Source organism: Ictidomys tridecemlineatus, chromosome 5, assembly GCF_052094955.1.
Source record: "Ictidomys tridecemlineatus isolate mIctTri1 chromosome 5, mIctTri1.hap1, whole genome shotgun sequence".
Lineage (NCBI taxonomy): Eukaryota > Metazoa > Chordata > Mammalia > Rodentia > Sciuridae > Ictidomys > Ictidomys tridecemlineatus.
In genome coordinates, this window is record NC_135481.1 from 26,709,475 (window position 1) to 26,725,542 (window position 16,068).

The 16,068-nt window shown below is 39.1% G+C and overlaps 1 pseudogene; it reads right to left on the minus strand.

Moving 5' to 3' along the window:
• Nucleotides 1-14,420: 14,420 nt before the first annotated feature.
• LOC101965192 (heterogeneous nuclear ribonucleoprotein H2-like) lies at nt 14,421-15,641 on the minus strand (annotated as a pseudogene).
• Between the last annotated feature and the right edge of the window lie 427 nt (nt 15,642-16,068).

The following is a 16,068-nucleotide window of genomic DNA, read 5'->3' on the forward strand; positions in this document are numbered from 1 at the left end:
GACAGGCTGTTCTTTTGGGAAACAGTAAACCAAGAGTAAAGTGGCATGCATTTCCCCACATGCTGCAGAGGGACTCATTTTCAATATCCTACATTTGGCCAAGAATATGCTATATTGGAGCGTTTGCCCACAGGCAAGCCAAATAGTAACCTTCTCCAAATGCCCTCAGAACTTCCAGCCCTGGAAAGGTGTTACAGGGTCACCAGAGCTCTTATCTCAAACCCCAAACTGCAGACTGAGTGAAGACAGGGCAATGAGTCTGGAAGGGCTGGCCACCTGCCAAGAGAGCATTCCTGTCACCTTGATTTTGAGAGTAAAACAGACAAATGAAGCTGGTGACTTGAGGGCTAATTACTGACTGCATGCAAAGTCACTTTGGACTTTTCATTTAGAGATCAGAAAGATTCTACTGGGAAGATTAGACATTCCTTAGGTCTGAACGGCAGGACAGGAATTGTGTTTGAAAACAACAACTTTGCTGGACTGCTGGAGAGGAGAAAAATAAATAATAGGGCTTGTGCATGCCGGGCAGAAAAGAAAGGCCCGAGGCTCTGGACCCAGGCTGAGAAATGGTGGGCAGATGGGGTGTAAAGTAGAGCCCCTGCTGAAAATCAGTGCAAACAATGTGCATCTCTCTGGCTGACCTTCTGTGGCCACTTGGACGGACGTGAAAGGCAATACAGGCGGGTGGATGAGCCTGCCGAGGCTCCCAAGAGCAATGTGATCACGAGAAGAATATGACCAGCCTGCCAGTCAATGCAATGTGTCTCCAAGGTGGGAAACATTTTCACCAATAAGAGAGCTGGAAAGATAGGACAGATTCTGGGCAAAGTCACTAATGAAAATACCAACAAGGCTGTCTTCACTCTTTCCTCTACTCTCTGTCTCCCATCTCTACTTTTAGCCCTACCAGCAGGAGGCAGTGCTCACCTCCATGGGATGAATGACTCGGCTGTTGATTTGGGGACAGGGCGAAGAAAAACATCACTAAAGAAGATAATAGTGGGCTGGGGCTGGGGCTCAGTGGTAGAGCGCTTGTTGAGCATGCATGAGGCACTGGGTTCCATCCTAGCACCACATAAAAAGAAACAAAATAAAGATATTGTGTCCATCTACAACTTAAAAAAAAAAAGAAGGTAAGAGTGAAATTAACTTGTTTATAAGGATGATTTGGATTTTTTTTTATTATCAATGATATCTCAAGAAGTTATTCAGTGCATATACATGGAATGGGGCAAGTCTGATTTAGGTTATGGAAAGTTTTAGAACTAAAGAACTGTCTTCTCCAATACTACGGTTGTAACCAGGCATTTGTACAGAGATTGACTTTTCCAAGGGCCTTTCTATCCTTTTTTCTTTTGCAGGTGGAGCAATCCTGCCTAGTTGGTAAGGCATGAAGTATTATTCCCCTGTAATGATGAGACTGAGACCCACAAAAGCCCAACAGACATGCTTAATGCTTTGCTTGACTCGGGGAGAGGAGTTAAAGACAGAGCTGGTGCTGGAACCCAGTCCTGCATCTTAGGCATTTTCATACTGTCACACAGTGCTACCTCTAATTTGGTAGATGCCACCTCTCTCTTTGACCTGATCCAATGTTTAGACAACCCAGATTTTTCAGAGAAAGGTGCTGGAGCCTTCTCAGTGGCTTGGCATTCAGGGGAGCACGTGGGTGCTTGTTTGGCCAGACTTGAAAAGGGGAATATTTTCTCTTTAAAAATCTTTGTTGTGTAAAAATGGAGAGCATTTGGTAGCAGCCTAGTGCAGAGATAATTAAGATAGCTTGAATCAATTGAGCTCTCGGCGGGTAGTTTTACTTCTCCAAAATTATGCTCGGAGAGTTTTAAATGACCAAGATTTCTCAAAATATTGGTAAGTAGAAAATGAACAAATCAAATTCCAATTACTTTTATAGATCTAGTATCATAGTAATATTTTTTTGTCAAATAAGATCACATTTATCCAGGACATAAATATATAGGAGAATGGGTAAAGACAGCTATAACATTAGAATTAATGTTTTGTCTTCCCTTTATTGATATTTAACTTTTTAGCATCAAAAGATATTCATTAGATCTTATTTTCTGGGGCGAGTTTCCACGAGTAAAGCAAGCATTCTTAGTTTCTGAAGAGCTCTCCCTTTCTTTAGCCATGGGTGCTGCCCTAGGGGAACCAATGTTATGGGCTATTCACGCCCAAGAAGGACCATGGTTTGGAGCATCCACTGCTGTGGGCTTTTGGGAGCTGTTTAAGAGGAATCAGTGCTCAGACTCTCCCTTTCTTTGAGACCAAGAGTTGGTTGTCATTAGGTCTTCCAGTCACAAAATGGACAGGGGGCAGGACCCTTGCTATCTTAGTCTATTTCTAAACCAGGGTTCATATCCTTCCCGCTGCCTTGGTTTGAAGTTTCATGGGGAAGTTTCCTTTAATTGACTGGATTCTCAGAGTGGTATGGATTGTGCTTGTGAGCAGGTCTGGGCGGCCATTGGTTACAAGGACACACAGGCTACACCTGAGTCAGATGGAATTGTTTAGAACATTTCATTGAATTTGAGAACATTTGAGATAGTTAGAAAGCTTCTCAGGAGTTGAGTGCCAAATCACGGTCCAGCTGTGAAACAGGGTCTTGGAGCTGGAGAAGGGGCTCAGGGGGTAAAGCAATACAACCAACAGGATGAGAAACAGGTAGACTGGAAAAAGGGTGGGCAACTGAGTGGGAGAAGGGTGGAGGTGTGTGTTCCAGGGTGGAAGAAATGAATAAAGAGAAGTTCTAGACTCTAGTCAGAATGGCAATTATCAAGAATAAAAGCAATAATAAATGTTGGTGAGGATGTGGGGAAAGAGGTACACATTGGTGCAACGGAAAGCAGTATGGAGATTCCGCAGAAAACTTGGAATGGAACCACCGTTTGATCCAGTTATCTCACTCCTCAGTGTACACCCAAAGGACTTAACATCAGCATACTACAGTGATGCAACCACATCAATGTCTATAGCAGCTCAATTCACAATAGCTAAACTATGGAACCAACCTACGTGCCTTTCAACAGAAGAATGGATAAAGAAAATGTGGTACATATACACAGTGGAATATTATTACTCAGGCTTAAGGAAGAATGAAATTATGTCCTTTGCTGGTAAAAGGATGGAGCTGGAGAATATGATGCTAAGTGAAATAAGCCAATCCCCAAACCCCAAAGGCTGAATGTTATCTCTGATATGGGGATGCTAATTCACAATTAGGGGGGTGATGGTGCTAGGGAAGAATAGAGGTACTTTGGATTAGACAGTGGGGAGTGAAGGGAGGGGAGAGTGGGTGGGGCTAGGAAGGACAATGGAATGAATCGGACATTGTTACCCTGTGTGCATATGATTACACAAGCAGTGTGATTGTACATTGTGTACAACTACAAGTGTGAGAATTTGTACTCCATTCATGTATGATGTGTCAAAATGCATTCTACTATCATCTGTAACAAAGTAAAACAAATAAAAAAAGAGAGAAGTTCTGGAAGCCTGTAGAAGCATCTCACAGAAGAACTTCAAAGCAAAGGCAATTTGCAACAAAAACAAAGAAAGAAATGTTTTCTTTTTAAAAAAATTAACATGATTTTTACCTTTGTATATTCATCTAGTAGTTGGCTTGCTATTTGTATTTCTAATTTACATTCCCACCAGCAGTGTATGAGTTCCCCTTTCTCTCCACCTTTCCCAGCATGTGTTATTTTTTTTTCTTGTTGATAATAGCCATTCTAATTGGGGTGAGGTGTTTATGCAGCTTTGATTTGCCTTTCTCTGATGATTAGTGATATTGAGCATTTTTCATGTACTTTTTGGCCATTTGTATATATTCTCTTTTGAAAAATGTCTACTCAGATCATTTGCCCATATACATATTAAAAATTCATTAACCTGTTTAGTTAAGATTTGTGCATTGTGCAATATAAAAATTGTCTCAATTAAAAAATATGCAAAACAAGAATTTTTAAAATAAAACAGTTGGTAAGTCAAAATTTAATTCATTTCTGGGGTACAATGTGAAATTTTGACAAATTTGAAATTTTTGAAATTTTGAAATTTTGTGTAAAATGGCAGTTATTAAATTGAGTTAATTAGAATGTTTATCATCTCATTTACCTGTAAATTTTATAGTGATAAATTTTAGATTTATTCAGCCATTATTTTTGGTGAAATGTGAAAAATAATTTTATTGCAAATTGACAATTTATAATTGTATAAAGTGATGTTATTATTTATGAGTACAATGGGTACAAAGTGATGTTATGATTTATGAATACAATGTGAAATAATTAAGTCAACCTAGTAAACATATCCATTACATCAATACTTAACATTTCTGTGGTGAGAACATTTGAAATATATTCTTATTGCTATTTTTAAATACAAAATGTTCTATCATTAACTATATTCATCATACTGTGCAAGAAAACTAAAAGAAAATTCCTCCTGAGATTTTGAACCCTTTGAACATCATCTTCCCATTAACTCCACCCACAGTCTCTGTAACCACCACTCTACCCACAGCTTCTGTGAGTTAGATGGCTTTGGATTCCACATAGAAGTGAGAACACACAGTACAGTCTGCTGTACAGATTTTAAGTTTTGCATCCTTCATCCCTTAGTCAATACATTATTATTGACTCTATCACCTTGTGGTGCAATAGATTTAAATACTTAGCTCGCCTACTCTCTGAAAATTTGTACCCTTTGACTAAGAACTCCCCATTCTTTTCTTTTACTCTTCCCAGTCCCTTGTAACCACCATTTAAATATCTACATCTATGATAGAACTTTTTCAGATTACACATATAAACGCAATCTGGTTGTATTTATCTTTTTGTGCCTGGATTATTTTTTGATACTAAAATACTCTAGATTTATCCATGTTTTTGCAAATGACAGGATTTTTCCCCCTTTGAAAGGCCAAGTAGAATTTTACTATGCATATATAAAGGAGTTTCTTTATTCACTCATCCATTGATGGGCACTTAGGTTGATTCCATATCTTGGCTATTGTGGGCAAGTGCTGCAATGAACATGGAAGTGCAGATATCCTTTGGGCATATGCTTTCAACTTCTTGGGATATATACCCCTATGGTGGGATTGCTGCATCATGTGGTGGTTCTTTCTTTCTTTCTTTTAAATATTTACTTATTTTTTTTAGTTTTAGTTGGACACAATGTCTCTATTTTATTTATTTATTTTTATGTGGTGCTGAGGATTGAACCCAGTGCCTTGCATGTGCTAGGCGAGAGCTCTACCGCTGAGCCACAACCCCAGCCCCATCTATTTTTATTTTTTGAGGAACCTCCATACTGTTTTCCATAATGATGTTTGTGAATTACATTCTCACTAACGATGTACAAGAATTTCCTTTTCTTCAAATCCTCACACACACTCATTTTATAAATGCTACCCGACCAGGAATGAGGTGATATCTTCATGTGGCCTTAATGTTTATTTCCCTAATGGTTGATACCAAACATGTTTTCAAATGTCTTTTTGGCCATTTGTATGTCTTCTTTTGAGAAATAGCCCTTCAGATAGACCTGTTTTAGTCAGCTTTTTGGCTGGTGTGACCAAAAGACCTGATAAGAACAGTAGAGGGGAGAGGAAGTTTATTTGGAGCCCAACGTTTCAGAGGTCTCATTCCATAGATGGTCAACTCCCTTGCTCTGGGCCTGAGGTGAGGCAGAACATCATGGCAGAAAGGGATGGCAGAGGAAAGGTTAGGGCAGGGAGAGCATTCCATTCACTAGGGATAAAATATATACCCTAAAGTCATGCCCCAGTGACTCACCTCCTCCCACACCCCTACACACCCTGCCTATAGTTTCTACCACTTAGTCCCCATCAGTGGATTAGCACACTAATTAGGCTCTCAAGGCTTTTTGACCATTTTTAAGTGAATTATTTGCTTTATTGTTATTAAGTTGGGTTCCTTACACATTTTTGATATTAACTCATTCTCAGGTGTATGGTTTGCAAATATTTTCTCCCAGTGGGTTTACTTTCTTTTAACTTTGTTAGTTGTTTCCTTTGCTGTGAAGAAGCTCTTTAGTTTGAGGTTATCCACTTTGTCTATTTTTGCTTTTGTTGCCTGTGATTTTGGAGTCATATCCAAACAAACCGTTGCCCAGACTCACGTTGTGGAACTTTCCTGTGTTTACTTTGAGTAGTTTTATAGGTCAGTTTTTAATGTTTGTGTCATCCAATTATTTTTTACGTAATCCATTTTGAATTGATTTTGTACATGGTGCGAGAGAAGGATTCACTCTTATTCTTCTGCATGTGACTCCAGTTTTTCCAATACCATTTATTGAAGAGATTGTCCTTTCCCCATTTTATGTTCTTGATGTTTTTTATTGAAAGTCATTGTAAATGTGTGGGTTATTTCTGGACTTTCTATCCTATTCCTTTAGTTGATACATCTATTTCTTCCAATTTATGAACAGGGACTAATTTTCTGTTTATTTGTGGTTTATTCAATTTTTTCACCAGTGGTTTATTTTCATATATAATTCCACCTTCTTGGCAAAATTTATAGTTAAATATTTACTTTTTTCATTGGCTTTGTAAATAGCATTTTCTCCCTTAATTTCCCTTTCAGATGTTCATTATTAGTATTCAGAGATGCTATTGATTTTGTATCCTGCAAATTTACTAAATTCATTTATTAGTTCTAATCTTAGTGGATTCATTAGGGTTTTCTTATATATAAAGATCAGCAAGTAGAGATAACTTCTTCTTTTACTATTAGGATATTTTTGCTTTCTTTCTCTCTTCTAATTGCTCTATTTAGGAGTATGTTGAAAAGAAGTGGTGGGGGTGTACGTCCTTGGCTTGCCCCTGGTCTTAGAGGAAAAGCCTTCAACTCTTCCCCATTGACTAGGATGATAGCTAAGGGTTTGTCATATATAGCTTTTATTATGTTGAGGTACATTCCCTCTATGCCTAATCTGTTAAGATTCTATACTTGATTTGTTTTTTTTTCCATGAAAGACTATTGAATTTTATTAGATGAAAGGATTATATGGTTTTGATTCTTCATTTTGTTAATATGGCTTAATCACGTTGAGGGATTCATGTATGTTGTACATCCCAGGATAAATCCCACCTGATCATGGTGAATAATTCTTTTAATGTGTTGTTGGATTTAGTTTGCTAATATTTTGTTGAGGATTTTTACATCTATGTTCACTAGATATAGTAACCTGTAATTTTTTTTGCACTGTCCCTATATGGCTTTGGCAACAGAGTAATGCTGGCCTTGTAAAATGAGTTTGGAAATGTTCTCTCCACTATGATTTTTGGAAGAGTTTGAGAAGAATTGGTATTAGCTCTTCTTTAAATATTTGGTAGCATTCAGCAGTGAAACCATCCAGTCATGGGCTTTTCTATGTAGAGGAACTTTTGAACTTTTGTTTTTTTGTTTTTCTTTTTGATACCAGAGATTGAACCCAGGGTGCTTAACCACTGAGCAATAACCCCTGCCCTTTTTATTTTTCATTTTGATACAGAGTCTCACTAAGTTGCTTAGGGCTTTGCTAAATTGCTGAGGGCTGGTCTTGAACATGCAATCCTCCTGTCTCAGCTTCCCTAGCCACTGGGATTATAGGTATGTGCTACTTATGCTGGGCTGACAAGGAACATTTTTATGAGTGATTCCATCTCTGCACCTACTTGTTATTGGTCATATTTTTTAAAAATTTCTTCATGACTTGGTCTTGATGGATTGTATGTTTCCAGGAATTCATCCATTTCTTTTTTTTAAAAATTAATTAATTTATTTAATTTTATTGGTTCTTCTTAATTATACATGACAATAGAATCCATTTTGATAAAATTTTATTGAATTTGTTGGCATATGCTTGCTTGTTTGTAGTGGTTTCTTATGATCCCTTGCATTCCTGAGGTATTATTGAGGACACTTTCAAAGGAGAAGTTTATAAACATGTCCTGCCTGAGTTCAGCAGTAAACAGTACACTGAGAGGTGATGGGAGGTGGTCTCTGAGGCTGCTGCACCAGACATTTGGAGAAGGGCTATAACAAGAGGGCTGACACAATGACAGAACCGTTTCTGGGTTGGTGTTGAAAGAAATGATCCCAAGTATTTCTGGGTTTCAGGCTGTATGGGTGAGATGTGAAGAACCTGGCATAGGGACTTAAATCTTTTCATTAGGTCTGAGGTTTCTCTAGACAAAAACTCACAAGATTGGGGTGGCTGTGCAAAGCATGATTGAGTGGTTTCATATCTTCAGTGAGGCAGGCAGCCATCTCTCTCTGTGTGTCTTTCTCCTCTGGGAGAAAAAAATTGGGATTTTTCAGCATTAATGTTTCTCTCTCCTCAAGTCCTCAGTTCTCTGCATTTCATCAGCTCCAGTGTGAAGTACCTCAGCTCTGGATGGGTTTTGAATTTTTATGCAAGCATTTTATCATAGAGCGTTAGAGGTGGAAGATTGGAAAGCCTTTTGCATAGAGACATCGTTTTATAGATTAGAAAACTGAGGCCCATTCTACTTACCACAGTAGAAGGTGGTGAAGCTGCATTTAGAGCCCAGGTGTCCTGACTCCATCACATCCTATGCAAGACCTGGGAAATAATGAACTTATTTTAGAGAAATTTATAGCAAATTCAAGGATGCTATTTGAGTGTATAAAAGGTGATCATTCTACTGTGTTCAGTTTGGATTTCTGATCTAGCTGTGGGAGTTAATTTTCCATAGTTAGTCAAAAAGCAATAGATTAAATATGAGCAATAACTACAAGGCAAATCTTAACTGCCTCTAAAACTGGTCAGTGTGATGACTAGTAAAGATGAGTTATAACAAAAGATATATTTCTATATCATATTAAACCAAATTTCTATAATTTATAACAGAAACGATTGCTCCTTCATCCCTGTAATATTTTCTCCTCCATGTCCCTCAGTTTTGAGAAGAAATCATCTTGAAACTAACTGGGCCAAACCACTGACTCCACCTCTGTGATTATTAACACTGATGTCTCTTTCTGTTTCAAGCTGTTTGCTTGACCTTTTCCTTGGCTGCACCAGTGTAAGAGTGTGTGTGGTGGAGCTGAGCAGATCCATCCTGAATGCCTCTGGGCCTGAGGAAAGAATAGGGTGTGGGACAGAGTCATGTGTAGCTGGAAGATCTAGCCGTAAACCAATGGTCTTTTCTCTAAGGACATTTCCCCTATGATGCTCTTCACACAGCTCAGTAGCAGCTCATGCTTATCCCCTTGGGGAAGGACAAGGCAAGAAGAAAACACCTATAATTCTTCATGAATTTGGTTTCAAAAGCTTTATCCTATATTCTAGTAGCTGAGAGAAGGAATATAGGAAGCGAATTAAGATATTGTATGTCCTTTCAATAATTGAATTTTTCATGTATATTTTTATATAATTTTATATGAATATATAGCTGTGATCATATCAGACATGATTTGGTGCTTTACATACTTAAAAAGTTCTTTATGGCACCTTCATGCTTAATGATTTAGTCATAAGAAGAATTTTTGGGGTGACTGAGACTGGGCGTGGGGCTACTAACTGCTCATATAGAGTTTAAAGCAGTCTTCCTACTTTTTTAATATTTATTTTTTAGTTGTAGTTGGACACAGTGCTTTTATTTATTTATTTATTTATTTATTTATTTATTTTTAAGTGGTGCTGAGGATTGAACCCAGGGCCTCGCAAGTACTAGGTGAGCGTTCTACCACTGAGCCCCAGCCCCAGCCCCAGTAATAGGAATATTTTTGGTCCTCTCTGGAGCAGTATCTGCTGCCTCTAATTCCTGATTCTTTTAGACATTTGACTTATTTGGTTCCTCACCAATATCTATCTTTTCACTCTTTTTAAAAAAATCTTTATTTTTTAAAATTTTTATGTGGTGCTGAGGATCGAACCCAGCACCTCACATGTGTGAATCAAGCGCTCTACCACTGAGCTACAACCCCAGCCCCTTACTCTCTTTCTTGTTGCTGTGTGGCTAACCATTTCTCTAACAGCCTTCCATCTTCATGTGGATGGAGCTTTGGAGTTCCATCAGGGTGAGGTGTGTTTATCTGTTTTTTTACTCTAATTTTTTTTTGAGCCTTAGATTAAATCCCTAATGAGGCCATGTTGGGCTTTGTACCCAAGGTCACTTTAACAGAGTCTCTACTGTTAAAGTCACTTTAACAGTTCCTCCATTAGGAGGAACATGAGGAAGCCCCTGGGTCACTATTTCCTAAAGGGGATCATATTGTCTCTGGTGGTGTAGGAAAAAACATGAAGGTAGCACAGGAAGTGGCCCGAACACCTAGGGGTAGGAGCATGTTTTTATGTAACTGGAATTCTAGCAAAGGCAATTTCCTGTGACTGATAAAGCATATGTTCCAGGAACCCACACCTGCATGAGTCCCTTCCAAGGGCCTAGGAGTAGCAATCAGCAAAACTGGTTTCATAATTTTACATCTCTCTTCAGAATTCCACTAAACTGTAGAAACTTCAGAGTCTACTAAACCTGGACCCACTCCTATAGTCCAAGGCTGGCACAGCAGCTTTGTGATGCCATCAGTGTCCTGGAAATTATGTATTATTAAAGCATCTGGGCTCAATTTAAGGCAAAAGAGAGCTTTAAAAGGTTTTCAGAGGTCACTTTGCATGGTCTACCTCATATATGTTTTCACAGATATTCTTGTTTAGAATGAGTCTATATAAAAAGTGCAAGTAGGTTTAAAGAAAAACAGTAAGTACACAATAACATTGAGAGTATGTGATATAGAAAAGATTATGAAGGTGGTATATGAATTGTTAGGATTTGGAAAACATTAAATTATTTTACAGAGACAAGAGAAGGCTAGAGAAATTGTGCATGCAGTAGTAATAGCATGGTTAATAAAAATAATGGCTTCGGAATCAACTTTTGCCTTTTTTGAATTCCAATTCTATCTGCTTCTCATTGAGTAATAAGTTTTCTAGGTCTCAGTTTTCCTTATCTGTAGAGAAGAGGGGAAAATAGCAATACCTATCTCAGAGAATTAATTTCACAGGATTAAATAATTAAAAGGTTGATATCTGTCACATAGTAAGTGTTCAATAAATGTTAACGGTTACAATTACTATTAGCAAAGGTATGGTCAGTTTTATGGAAAAGTTAGCAGCAAAACAAACAAACAATAATCAAACAAAATGTGTTAAAGAAATGAAGTGAAGCCAATGGGTTTTCAACATTGGGACTGAAGCTTATAGGGTTTCTCAACCTGAGCACTACTGACATTTTGGTCTGGGTAATTCTATGTTGTGGGATTGTCCCATGTATCATATGATAGTCAGGAGCATCCCTGGCCTCTACCTACCAGAGACCATAACACCTCTCATGGTTTTGGTGACCCAGAAACTTTCTAGATATTACCAAATGTCCCTGGGGGCAAAACTGTTCCCTGTTTTGAGAACTGCTGTTACAGGTCAACCTAGCAGAGGTGATAACTAATAATTGGTGACATAATCACCCTCTTCAATGTGGTCTTTAGACATGTGGGAAAAGCCTGGGGTGGTTAAAGAAGCACGGGCTTTGGAGAGAACCAAACCTGAGCTTGGATCCCCGGCCTCTAGCTATGTGCTGTGTGATCTTGGCTAAGTTATTAAATCTCTGTTTCCTCATCTGTAAAAAGGAGCAGCAGTGCCTGTCTGCTTACCTGAGTCTTGTGAGAAATGTCCCCAGATGGTGCCAGTTCACGCTGTATGTTTATCCCCATTCTTCTTCCCTGTCTTCTTCCCCTTCCCCCTAGGTAGACTGTGAAAGAAGGAGAATCAGGGGCCTGAAAAAGTGGAACCTTCTGGTCCAGATGCTTACCCTTATCTAGAATAGAGTCTGTGGTCTCTACAAACCTTGAGAAGTGGAGCTTTTCAGATTTGGCCACAGGAGTACAGAAGAGTGAGCTTTGCAAATTGAGACCTTTAAGAATAAGAACATGTATATTAATATATATTTACAGTGTGCTGCTGAAGCCATGTGAGATGGAGACTGTCACAAGAGAGGCAAGAACAAAAGATACACATGCACACATGCACACACACACAGAGCATGATTTTTTCCTTCTACATATACTGATCTATTATCTCTCTCTATCTATCTATCTAATCTATCTATTATCTATTGGTGGGATAAAACCCAGGGCCTCATGTATACTAGGCTAACAGTCTACCACTAAGATACATCCCACCCCTTTTTAATTTAAATTTTGAGACAGAGTCTTACTATGTTGCCCGGCTGGCCTCAAACTTGCAATCCTCTTGCCTCAGCCTCCCTAGCTGGTGGAATTTTAGGTATGAACTACCATGCCAGGTGCCTTTGTACCATATTTCTAATGGCATCAATATAGAACTGAGGCAACAATAAACATATCTGCAGTCAGCTATTCTACAGATCTGTGGACTGATTGGTATGGTGGTCACACTTTAAGGGGCTGACCTTGCAAACATCTTGAAAACTCTCACTATCTGGACCATTATTGCCAACCCACTGCAAGTACACAGCTCTAAGCCCGGGCTTTGACTTCCTGGCTGACATAGGGCTTTTGCTGTACAAGATAGGTGTGGAGACGTGCTGCAGATGACCAAAGGAGAGACAGCTTGTTAGATAGTGTGCAGGAAGGTGTAAGGCTGTCACCATGAGAAGTGTGGGAAAAGAAACATGGCAATAGGACTTAGCACTACGAGGTTTGTTGAGGAGCTACACAAACAGGAAAAAACCATGTTACACAGGGAAACCAGAGACAGGATGAATAGCTGCCAGGTGGAGAGACAGTAAGAAATATAGGACTGGGAATCAGAGCTTGCCTTCTGAACTTTGCTGCTTAATAGCTGTCTTCAGTCTTCAAATCACTTTGTCTCTCACACTTCAGTTTCTAGCTCTGTAAAACCATAAAGCTCTCTCTGCCCACTTCGCAGGGTATTGTCAAGATCAAAGGAGGTGGCACATGTGAGTGAAAAAGCAAAACCCTGAGCGTGGCAGGTGTTATCTTTCTAGTGAGGCCTAATGTAGCATTATAAACCAAAAAACAAGAAGTCAAGAGGCAGCAGGCCTCCTGAGTGATGGGTAACGGTAATAATGGCTAAGGGATTGAATACCCATGTGCCTGGGGATTTACATGCATTATTGGTAATCTTTACCACTCCGGGAAACAGTGTTTTCATTCCTATTTTACCTCCAAAGTTAAGTGATTTGTTCAAAGAAGGAACTAAGCTCAGCCCAGACTATTTCTAGAAATTGTGATCTTTTCACTAGCTCCCAGGCTTTCCTTAAATTCTTTTTACATTCATAGGCAGTAAATACAGGGAATCTGAAGTATGGTTTTACTTTTAATCTTTCCATTCTCTGTAACTTAGTCCTCAGCCCTGTAATTCCCCTTCTAAGAAATGTCTGCTGGCTTTGATCTAGCAAATCTGTTGTAAAAAAGCTTTAGTCTCTCACTGGCTGTCCCACTTGCCTGCATACTGAGTCCTGACCATGCAGGATTCATACAGCATTGTTATGACCCTGGGGGTGGCAAGAAAGACCCCCTGGGCATGGAGTTTTTTCATTCCCATGGAAAACCACTGCAACCACAACAAGGCTAAGATGGGTTTTATGTGGTGTGTGTGTAGAATGTGATTTTTTTTTTCTAGGTTTTAAAAGGAAGATTTATCTGACAAGTTTCACTTAAATCACAATACAATGAAGATTTAAATCAAGACCTCAGAATTTCATATAAACACAAAGATCAAAATCCTCGAGCATTGGTATTGTGTCTCAAATTTTTCCCATTAACTTAAAAAAAACGACCCTTTAAACTTATGTGCATTACAGGTCAGCAAATAAAACTAGAATTAACAAACATGCCAAATGTTTCACTTTCAATTGTGATAGACACAGCTCCTATATGGAGTTTTACATAAAAGCATTTCTTTCAATAGGCATCCAAATGGTGTTCAGTGTCATGTAGTATAAGTGAAACATTTAACATAACTCAACTTCTTTAATCTAAATGCTTGCTGCTTAAGTACATCCCACAGTATAACTAACTTGAGAAAAGCTGAAAATTGTTTAAAAGTTACAGTTTACTCAACATTGCTGTTACATCCTGGATGACTGCTGTGTTAAAAATTACTGAATCTTAGTCTTAAATAATCTTGATTCCTGCTTGTATAGATTAAGCGTAAGTCACAAGCTTGGATTGCAAAAACTGTTAAACTAAAGTTTTGTTTTTTTCTTTAAAAAATAATTGACCAAGAGTCAGTGATCAGGATCAATTACATTTCTCATCCACCACTCATACTGGATATGCTAGACATCCACCCCATTTTATTCACATGCATAGATGCATAGCTTCTGCCACTGTAGTAGCTGCTGTCCATTACTGCTTGGCTACCTATGTAATGTTTGATTGCAAATCACTGGAGTTTTCCTGTAAAACATGGTCATATCCACTCATTCTGCTCTGACCATGACAGTCACCTCCATCACCACCACTCAGCTGATGTTAGCTGGGCCTCCATAACTGGATTGGATTGACAAGCCCATGACTCCCATCATTTGGCTATCATAAGCACTATTACTTGCTCCTCCTGTAGAATTCAGGAAGAGTTCTACATATCTGTGTTGTATCTTTGCTTTGTCTTTTGACATAGCTGCTGCGGCATCTTCATGAGTAGCAATCTCTGCCGTCAGGACCAGTCTCAATGTGTACTCTCACAGGATTGAATGGTGAAAAAAAAATTATGTTGTTCTCAGTAGCTCTGTAAGATAATTTGTGCATGTATACACAGTGCCTTTTGTGTTTTGGAAGGTAGAGCCACCATCCTCATATCTGTGATTAGACATTCCTGAAAAACAGTAATCGAGATCTCTTTCAAATCTATCTGACCCAAATCTATAGCCATCATTGTAGCCATTAGAATCACCATAGCCTTGATAGCCTCCACCCTAAGCACTGTGCCTCATCCTCTCAAAGCAAGCTCCTCTGCTAGTGCTCTCATACCTTCTGCCAGCTCCTGGTCGGTCATAGGGACTTGGCCACTGTGTGGCCACAAGCTTTTGTGACAGATCATAGTGAGTTCTAACTTCAGCTTGACTGCTCTTAAATATTTTGGTATACCTGTGCCCTATTCTTTCCTTGTGTTTCTTTAGAGCCTTTTAAGCTATTTCCTATGAAGCAAACTGCGTGAAGGGCGCCCCCCGCCCCATCCTCCTCCCCTGGCAGTCCGTTGGCAATGTTATCCCATTTGGCACAATTTCCAATCCTGAGAAGAATTCTTCTCTGCCACATCCATTGGGGAGTCTTCTAAGCCATCACTGGTTGTGTCAGGACTATTTGGACCAGTATGCTTCAACACCCAATCCATTTCAATGTTGTTTGACTTGAATTCTCCCTCGTATCTGTGTCCCATAGTTTCTCTTTTTTCAGGGCCAATTTGACTTCATCTTCAGATTCAAGTTCAACAAAAGCCTTGCCACTCAGTCTGCCTTCTCTGGTGTACATGAAATGAATACCTTGAGCCTGGTTCAGTGTCCTGGAGTGAGAATATGCAAAGAAATGACTGAGTGGGGATTTCCCACCTGACATAACTCCTTCTCCCAGGATGACACCCATGTTTGTCATCCAAGTCATACCCAGCTCTCCTGAAGAGGGGTTCTCACATTATGTCTTATGGGAGGACAGAAATGGTGCAAGGAAATGGAGCTTTAAATTAGGTGCATCCTGTTGTTATTGGTGGGAGAAAGTCTAGATTTCAGGTCATTTCTGCAGGGATTGTAGCATTCTGTTGCGATGGCTGGTTCTCATTTTCTCTCTGATTGGCTTAAAAGCAAGTTCAAGTTAATTGATGCAGCAGAAACTAGGAGAGCTAATTGCCCTACCAGAGCCAGCAGGATTGCTGTGTGATGATGTGGTTGCATAATCCTTTCAGACATGGGATTGCTATTTCGGGTGATTTGCAATGATCAAGTAAGCCACCGAAAAATCTAATGTTCTCTTTCTCTTCAAATATGTTTAATGAAATAGACATGTGTCTTAGTAT